We start from the raw sequence: 10754 nt of genomic DNA, 5'->3' as shown, positions 1-10754 counted from the left end.
ACACATGACTGTTTAATCATTAACAAAGATTAGCTTTTATGACACTCAGAATGACCCTTTTGTTGTTAGGACATGTACAGTCTTCAAGACATAGAAACTTGTATCCAAGACATAAATTGAAGTCTGGCTTCGTCTCAAAATTGAGACATGCTCAAGTCGAACTTTTCGACTTCAACATGTCTTGATTAGGGGCAATTCAAGTCGAACTCAAGTCGAAGCATTTTTAGTCGGGACAATACCAGTACTGGGCCAAAATTTATTTTTAAAATTACCTGATTTCTCCCTGATCAATTTCTGTTTTACTGATTATTAATATTCAACAACTAGAATCTGAATCTTGTGAAATTTTTAATATAGAATCTGTTATAAAAGAAATAAAACAATTTTAAATTAGGATTTCAAAAATTTTAAATTATTTTTTTTGAAAGTTATTTGAAGTGACTTATAGAATAATTGTCTGACTTTCAAGATTTTTCTTATAAGCCCTGACTTTTCCCTATTTTATTAAGGTTTCCGCTTCCCAACAATCACCCTGAATTATATCCAATTATGAAAATAGCCTTATTAAAATTTTCTTCATTACGATTTTATGATCCACTTCTCTAAAGCCACTTTGATAAACCTTGGATATGAAAAACAGGAAATGCTGCTTGGAAATTTCCTAGGTTCGTAGGTATTTCAGAGTTCCAAGGGTCATCTAACCAGCAATAGCACCAGAAGATAAAATCCAACTTCTTGCTTGATATTAAATTTAGTAAGCCTGCTATCCAGAGGAATTTCTTATGAAAATTGGCAACCATTTAGATGAACTGGGAAAATATTTACTTCATTGTTTAATGCCGGTATTATACACACTAGGGCCAACAGAGACTGTTCCGGTTTTTTAATTTCTAGAACTGCTGGCTCTTGCGGTTTCTCAGGGGGCAGGGCGACAAATGGTGCTACTCCTGCCACTAAATAGCAGCTGTGCGTGAGTACTCAGTTGAGTATATTGCGCAATGTTATACATTCTAATTGGAAACGGTTTAGGCGGTCCTGACTGTTTATGTTTCGATGGTACTTATTTAGTAACAAGGCGATTTAAGGCGAGGCGACCCCTGAAATTGTTATTATATGGGGCTTGGATTGTAATTAAATAATTTGTTGTTCATTCTTTTTTGTCTATAGGTCAAAGATCTTCAGACAGCGAATTCAACGAATCACTTCTACTAATACAGTTCTATGTGCAAAAATTACTGCATGAGTTTTTTCTGTATCTTGTGGTACACATCTAGATGATGATCAACTTCTGTCTAGTGTTGAACTCATTCTCATTTGTTTTGACATCAGAAGTATCGTATTATAAATTGTAATAACAGAGTCTCTTGGTTAGGTTTTCAATGCGAAATTATGCGAAACACTTAATAAAAACTGAGATTTAACTACCGGATGTGTCGGAATCAGAGTTAGATTGTATTTAGTACGATTTTTTTCAGATTAGAACACAAATATTTAGGGGAAACCAGTACGAGGTGGAAAGGGACATTTTTAAATTCATAAAATTGATAAATGATGAAAAAGTGAGGAAAGTATCACATACCAAATTAAATCTCAAATAATAATTTTAAAGATAGTCATGCCGTCCAAAACTGTTATTCAAAAACATTTTTCCATTTATAGAGTGATTATTTTTCAACAAGTTTTAAAAATTGTATGAGCTGTCAACTGCGTCGTATCTGAATACATGCTACTAAGACAATCATTTTTACCAACTGTCATATACATAAAAAACTACCAATAATTGTATTTTGTTATGTTAGAGAATGGCATGAACTTGCTTATTTATTTAAAAGCTGTTTATTTAGTAACACATACTTGTTTGTGCTCACAATCTAAAAGAAAAAAAGACACTTCTATACCCAAGGCTAACCAAAGTAACCAATTTATTCACTTTGTACCGAATGACAGTTCTCGTAAAAAGACGTGAAATATACTTTTATAAAAATTGAGAGAATTAATAACCAGAAAGTTTTAAGGCCAAAGGTTTAAAAAATCAAAGCGAGCAGTGAACAAATAGCGAAAACAATTTATTTCCTTGAAAAATGGTACAATCTATCAATGGACAACATTTGTATCGCCATGACACAGAAAAATTGTTCAAATTTTTAATTCAAAAATCGCAATTAAGCGGTGAAGAGACTGATTATAAAACTAGTTTTTAATATTGCTACACATAAAAAATACGACAGAACTTTTCATTTAAAACTCATTCATTTTTTTTTCATTATTCAATTCGTGCTGGTATCCACCTCGTAATGGTTTCCCCTAAAGATTTTTAAAAATATAAAAATCAATAATCAGTTAAATTCTACAAATTGCTTTAGCTAAAATCCAGTCAACGAAAATTAGAGAAAATATACTGAATTAATTAGTAATAATTACTGCACGTATGCGTTACATCGATACTCGTAATTCTGCTTTTCATAAACATGTTTGATGTAATTGATCCTACACAAATGAATTTATTTCAAGAAATATTTTATTTTAGTGACTTTATGAGCAGTGCAGTGGAAAATCATCTTTATTCTCAAAAAAAAAAAAATCTACTTTTCTAATTTAATATTTTTAAAGTAATAAAAATGAAATTTAATGCGGTGTAAATTATCATTATTTATTTCACATATAAAGTATTAAAATTCTTATGTATTTATCGCGGGCTGTCAATTCTTTCCCGTATTCCTGTTGAGAATTCATATCTATTGGTCGAAAGTTTTATTATTTAGTTAAAAATTTAAACATATTTTAAAAATCATCGTTGTTTGCTGGAAATTTGTCTTTTATGGGTTCGGAATTCAACTTTTTTTGTATATTATAACTCTTTATCGGCTTAAAAATTCGTCTCTTGTATTTTGAAAATTAATGTGTTTGATAGAAAAATTCATCTCTTTGGTGAAAATTCTAAATATCTTGTTGAAACTTTGGTTTTTTTTTGTGACAAATACATTTTGTCAATTGAAAATGTAATTATATTTCATTTTTGGTTGAATATGTATCTTTCTATGTACAAATTCATGTATTCTGTTGAAAATTCGGCGTTTCTGTCTTGGCAGTTAAACAATTTTGTTAAAGATATTATTTTTGGTTTAAAATTCAACTATTTAGTTAAATACCAATCTATTTTGCTGAAAATGCAATAATTTTACTCCAAACTTTAGGGTGTCAGAGCGTTTCAAATTGAATTCAGTATAATACCCACAATAATTTTATTTAAAAGAATTTATTCCCCTATTTTCGTGAAAACACCTCATTTACCCTGGTTTGAAAGGGAAGGCACTTAAAAAATAATTTTACGTTCAAAAATGTACTAAGGTAATAGGTCTGGTGTGACTTCGATGGTCACCTTGCTAAAATAAATAAGTAAAATCATTATGAATTATTTGCAGAAACTGTGCTTCTCAGATGTTTCCAAACACTGTTTAAATTTAAATAAACCATGAGTGACCATCAAGGTCAAACGTGACCTATGACCTGAGTACATTTTTAAACGTGAAATTTCGCGGTCTTTTAATTACCGATGTCAAATAAGGGGGTTTCTGTTTTAAAAAGAAGTTAAACTTGAAATGACCTTGAAAGTAATCGTCATGGTCCAAACCAAGTTCACTATTAAATTCCTCGCTGAACGTTACTCCAAGAATGATCCTAATATTTTTGGGAAAATATTTTACTTGAGAAAATATCCAGCTATCCCGGAACTTTTTGTGGCACTGTATAGTACTGTCTTAATTATTTGAATTTTTACTAAATCAAATTTCGCGAGTAAGTTCCTAGTTATTTGTCGGCTACAAAACGTAATAATAGGAATACTTCTGTAAAGTGAAAGTACAATTTTAAAGAAAAAATGAACATTCACTTAATTCAGAAACATTTTTTATTTTTCTGATACTAAATATTATAATTTATTTCTTGAATTTGCAAATAGAGAAAGATTGAAGTGGACGTTTTTATATTATTAAAATATTTTTCTCGACTGATTCGATTAAACGAAAAAGATACTACTGTTGATGATGTATGGCCTTTCACCATTGGCTCCAGCTTCACCACATGCTGTATCTTTCGCTGCAGAATGAAGGCATGACGTCATCTTCAAAGAGCGTTCAAACCATTTCGCAATTCGATTTTAATCGGTACCAATGAGCGCAATGGTTGTTCTCGACTTGACGTCGTATATATCCAACTTAAGCCGACAATGATTTGTTGCCTCTTAAATCCATTAAGTTGTTGCTAACTCATATGCAGATGAAAACATGAGCGAAATTGCTGATATTAGCCTACGTATCACTAGTAATTCTATAGCTGTATCCATAATATTATACGATTTAACTGTTGAGATTTGTTTTGTTGCGATTACTTATAAGGTTCTCATTTCTATGTATTAAAACTGTTTTGAATGCAATAATAGTTGTAACAAAAAATGTTAAAGTTAATTTTTTTATCTTATCTAGACATAAACTGTCCAATTATTAAAAAGTGCATGGCGCCATTTTCGATTATTTCTCTAAACTATCTCAAAATTACTCGAGAAGATTTAAAATGATTGTTTTCGGGAGGCCCGCGTATATAATTAGATGAATCTGTCTTTCCCTTTTCCAGTTAAAAATAAAAAGTCTGCAAACTTCAAGTTTACGAGAAATGTAAGTTTATCTAAATACTATGTTAAATACTAATAAGTCAATGAAACTGAAATCTTCAGCAACTTGAAATAAAAAGTTTAATTAAAGTCTAATTGAGAAGACAACTAAAAGAACACTTTTTGCAATACTATTCGTTAGAATTAGATTAAATATAATCTGGAAATCTGGAAAAATGTGAAAAATTTTCTTGAAACTTCTAAAACAAAAGGGTTTTAGACTTATGCTATAGTTTAACTGAAAATTTAGATTACTGGATAAACTATTTCAAATTTTTTAAGTGGAATAATTCTTCAACTAAAATAGATATGAATTTTTAACCAAGAAGATTAATTTTTAACAAATGAGTTTAATTCCCAACCAGGTGGCTATATTCTTAAATAAGAATATGAATTTGAAAGTGAAACGATAAATATTTTACTGGAATACTTGAATTTTCTAACGAAGAGTTGATTTTTTCCCCAAAAAGATCAATTTTGAAACAAGAAGTATGAACTGAAAAACAAATTTTTTTGACCAAATAGTTTAATTTTTAACTAAAAAGAACAACAATTTTGAACCAAAATAAAATAGTTAAATTTTCAGTGATAAAAATCATTTTCAACCAAATTGATGAATCTTTAGCTGAAATATTTAAGTTTCAAACAAAAAAGATGAATTTTTAACTAACCAAAGTAAAAAAGTATTTTTGAAAGCAATACTTACATTTCTGGGTTAAGTACTGAATTTTCAACTAAAATGGTTAATTTTGAATTGAAGTAGTTAAATTTGTAACAAAATATTTTAAAAAATGTTGAACAACCAAAATTTCAACTAAATACTGCTTTGGCTACTAAATCTGCTTTGGTTAATAATTTAACTATTTTTTGGAAAATTCGTCTTTTTAATAAATTCAGATATTTTTGATTAAAAATAAACATATTTTTTATGAAAATATTAACTATTACATATTTGTTCAAAATCCATATTTTTTTAAAGATTCATCATTCTAGTTCAAAATTCATCTCTTCGTTTGACAATGTAATTATTTTGTTGAAAATTCGTCTTTTAGGTATAAAATTAATTTTTTTGGTTGAAAATTCAACTACTCAGTTTAAAATTCACTTTTCGTTGAAAAAATTTTGGGGTAGAAAAATGAAATTGTTTTGTAGCAAGTACGCCTCTATTAGAAAAAATTTCATCTTTATTGGTTCAAAATGCAACTTGTTGAAAATTCGCTCTTTAAATGAATCTGTTTTTGATTTTAAATAAAAATATTTTTTGGTGAAAATATCAACTATCAGATTTTTTCTTAGGAATTTTTCGTTAAATATTCATGTTATTCTATTTGAAAAGTCATCTATTCAATTGAAATGTAATTATATCATTGAACATTCGTCTTTTTATATAAAATTCACGCACTTGGTTGAAAATTGTACTATTTAGTTTAAAATTACATTTTTGTTGAAAATTAATATTTTTGTCTTGAATAATGAAACTATCTTGTGGAAAATTGTTTTTTTTTTTTAAATTCATCTCTATTGGATCAGATTATACCTGGCTAAAAATTAAAAAAAATTTGGTAGAGGAGCTAACTATTTTTTTGAAAATTTGGTTTCCTTTAGATTAATTCAACTATTTCTTATTGAAATATCAATGATGTATCACTGTCTTAGATGAATTTTCATCTTTCTGGTTTAAAATGGACAATTTTGTTGAAATTTTGATTTAATATTTTTGAAATCTTCCAAAATATTTTTGAATTTTCTCAAGAATCTCAGGAAAATTAACTTTATATTACCTCCAAAACAAATAAAGAGAAAGAATAAGTAGTAACTCGAAGTTCTTATTTTTCGTAAGAAATTATTTTTTCCACGAATCGAAAAAGTATACACGCGTGCGTAGCAATTGACTGATGATATTAGTACCAAATTAAAAATAAGTGACTTGTGCCAATTTGGTCAAAAATGATTGTTGAATTTTTTTAGAGGTTTTGCTTTAATTTGTTCCAATTAAATTGTTGAAATTTATTCATTGTTTCGATACATATTGCTCAATATTATGAATTACACGTATTTTAATGGAATTCGACATCTGAATTTCAGATCCAGAATCTGGACTCCGTTTCGCTTATGAGATTCAGACGGTAAGTCCATCATAAATTTCTCTTGAAATTGGCATCGAAAGACCCGCAACGACACGTTTTCGATGGGGTTGGTACGACATGAAATTAATATCGTCGAACACGAGGATCCTGAGGGAGAACCCTGCAGTTTCCCAGTTTAATTGATGCGTTTGAATCAAAACGCTTATCGCATCCACGATCGTTAAATGTAATTTTGAAAACTGATAGGATACTGGCCGCAGATTTTCCATCGTATTATTTCAAGGATTATTTTAGGATCAATGATATGATTAAAATTAAATAGCATTAAATTAAAAAAATTTTACAAATGTCTAAGTAGTCATAAAAAATTAGAAGTAGTTCAATTATTATTAACTAATATCCGTAGAAAAAATGTAATATTAAGCTTAAAGTCGCCTCAAATAATTTTACGTTTAAATACCCTCACATCAAAAGTATTAATTCTAAAATGTAAGGGGCCGCAAAACATAATTGTCAAAATTTCCTAATTTTTCCTTGACTGTTTTTTCATTTTCACTGAATACTACCCAGGTGGAAGTGTCGGTAGTGTGCCAGAGTTCACCACCGGCGTAGTACTGGCCCAGTACTGCCCACCAATACAGACAGCCGGTGGTTCGCCCAGTACTGGCAGAACGTCGGCTGCACGACCGTGGCGACACTATGTCAGTAGTACAAAAAAAGACTTAAAAAAAACACGTCTACAAATGTTGTCAGGGTCTTTTGAAATGTCGAGAAATGTACTGCACAATTAAGGTGAAAACATATTTTTTTTATCACGTTTTTAAGGAAAATATTCTAAGTTCCACTTCCATGAAAAATTTTTAATGTTCAGAAAAAATTACATTGGATGTATGTCTTCATCGTTGTAGAATAGTCTAAAACACCTAAAAATCAAAACGTTACACGAAGGTTTAAAGAAAATTGTTATTAAAAAAATGGAAGTGCAACGTTGTAAAATTTCTAAGTTCCGTTGATATAAATTTTAAATGCACATTAAATGTTATTATCAGAACTTTTAAAATGGTCTAAAACGCGAAAAAATAAAATATTACACGAAGAAATATTGTAATCGGTTTAAATTATTTATTTAATAATTATTTCATTGATATTCCTGTTAGAAGTTCGTGTATTTTACATTCACATTACGTCATATAACAATAATAAATAATTAGAAAAAGAGAGCTCAAAATGTGGGACTTTAACTTTTCTGAACTGTAGTTTATGAGGATGGCCTTTTCACCAAGTTTTAACTTGTCGGTTTAGCGCAGTGGTTAGCACTCTCGACTGCTAGGTGATAGCTTTAGGTGGTATAGGTATTTAAGTTCGGGGTCCCCCTTAGCGTCAGAAATTTTATTTGTAATATAATATTTAAAAATGTAATATATGTATTCATTCTAAGCAGCGTCAAAACAAGTATTGACAAAATACTCTCAGTCAATTATTATTTATTTTTGCAATACCTTTTTTGTTATATCTTTAGATTATAGAAATAGTGGGTGTTAAAATTAAACAAATAGTTTCAAAATTATTTTTTTTATAATCATAAATAATATTTGGACGATATGCAGTCGTATGATAATGAATGGATGGCCTTTAAAACAATAAAATAATTTTTTATCATTTTTAAATATAATTCCGGCATTTTCGTACGCCAGCGGTTTGCCAGTACTGCGCCAATGTTGGCACGCCAGTACCTCCACGCATTACAAGACAGTACTGACACATTACTGGAACTTCGGCAGGCTGTATTGGGCCAGTACTGGGCCGGTGGTGTATTTCTACCTGGGTAATAGTTAAAGGCAAAAATTATAATCTCGTCACATTTTCAATACAGAATGTTTTATAAACTGAATGAAAAGTATCTAAGTTTACATTCATAATTTTTTAAATTATTATTTAAGGGCTGCCAGAGCCTAATTTACTTTAAGAAAGTGAAAAAGCTTAAAATAATGCAAAAGAATTCGCTGAAATTCATAAGGATATTAGAGGAACTCTAGAGAAATAAAACGAATTTAACCAAATTAATTAAAATTCATGGAGAATCTAAAAAAAGTTTACGTAATTAAAATAAATTCAAACGAATTGACAAAAATTCTAAAAAATGGCATTGAATTCAGTTCAATTCTTTAAATGTAGAGGAATTTAAACAAAATAAAAAAATTCGATTGAATTCATAAGAATTCATGGTAAATTTAAAAAAAAGTTCAATTGAATTGAAAGCTATCTAAAAAATCTATTAAATTGAGTAGATTGAGTCAATTTAGAAGAATGCTAGTCAATAAAAAAAATAACTAAATAACTCCATTCCTTAGAGTTTAAAAAATTCCAAAGAATTCCAAAGAATTTCTAAGAATTAAAAACAATTCAAAAGAATCAGGAAGAATTTTAAACAATGTCGAAGAATTCCCAACAATTTCAAAGAATTTCAAAGAGATCTAGAGAATTTTAATTGATTTAATTCCTTTAAAATCATTGAAGATTTTTAAATATATTAAAAATGCTTTAGAATCTTTGCACTCAAAATCCTTCAAAATTTTGTTTTTTAAATTCTTTGTAATCGGTTAAAATATTATAAAATCACTTGAAATTATATGCAATCTGATACTTTCTCAAATGCTGAAACATTTCTTGTAATACCTGGAGAACCTTACAAAACATTATAATTCCTCAAACATTATAATTCCTGTAAAATTGTTTCATACCTTTCAAATTTCCAGTAAATCCTTTAATGTATCTTTAAATTCTTTGTAATCGTTTGAAACACTTTGGAAATTTATAAAGCTCTTGAAAATTCCTTGGATGTTTTAAAAATACCAAAGAACTGTTGAAAACGCTTCAAATTATTCCAATCCCTTGAATATTCTGCGGAATCTTTGGCAATAATCGGAAATCTTTCCAATCTTTTGAAATCAATTGAGACTTTTGAAAGCTCTTCCTTGGACTTTTTTAAATACTCTACAATTATTTAAAACCTTTGGAATCCCTTCAAATTATTGAAATTAATTAAAAATTTCTAGAAATCTTTAAAATTACTGTGAAATATTTAAAATACCTTTCCTTTTACTCAATAGTTAAATAAATTAACCTATAGGTTAATTTTTTGAAAGACAGTGACTAAAGTGAATAAGTGATCTTTTTATTGACATTTGCAAATTTTGTTTAAATTCTTTACCCGACTTTCCCTGACCAATCAGGAACTGTTTGATTTTTTGCAAAAAATAATATCGGCTGTTTTAATATAATGTTTTTTGCTGTCACTACTCACATCAAAATATTTCATATACATATGTCCTTTCCCTTTAATGTATTCTTTTCTTATTTATATGATTATTATAAAGAATTTTTTTTTAATTTAACAGAAAAAACTTTAAAACAAAAGCCTGAGATTTTACATGCAAAGAATTTGTTTGAAAGTAAAGTGTTATAAAGGTGAAAAAATTCTTCAGTTTAAAGCAGAAAAATTATTTATTCTATTCAACATCCAAAAGATAGAGCCTCTCCGCATATGAATATTTCTAATGGCTTTATTAGTAATAAGAGTTCAATTGTCAAAAAAATGTAGAAAAATTAATTATATTTGCAATTCCAACGGTACAAGTATATTTGTACATTTGTTTGTAGAGAAGGAACTAGGATTTCAATTTCGTTTCAGTTTATTTTTTTACATCCTCATTTTAAACTTCAAATATGTTAGCTGTCCTTATCAATGTGAAAAACTGAAAAACAAAAGAAATTACCTTTGATATGTTCAAAAAGAACAAATTGTGGCTCCATTTTATTTCAGGAAGTTTTGACTTGAATTCTTTTTACAATAAAAGTTTATTTTTTCTGTGCGAGACAAGATATATTTTCTTAGTTTAATAAAACATTGTATAATCTATATTCGTAACGATTTATTCTTTAATCAATATTAATTCTTTTTCCGTCTTGGAAGTTAGTAATATCATAAAACAAAAAATTTT

Source organism: Belonocnema kinseyi, chromosome 2 (assembly GCF_010883055.1).
Source record: "Belonocnema kinseyi isolate 2016_QV_RU_SX_M_011 chromosome 2, B_treatae_v1, whole genome shotgun sequence".
Lineage (NCBI taxonomy): Eukaryota > Metazoa > Arthropoda > Insecta > Hymenoptera > Cynipidae > Belonocnema > Belonocnema kinseyi.
Note: the sequence above shows the minus strand (reverse complement) of the source record.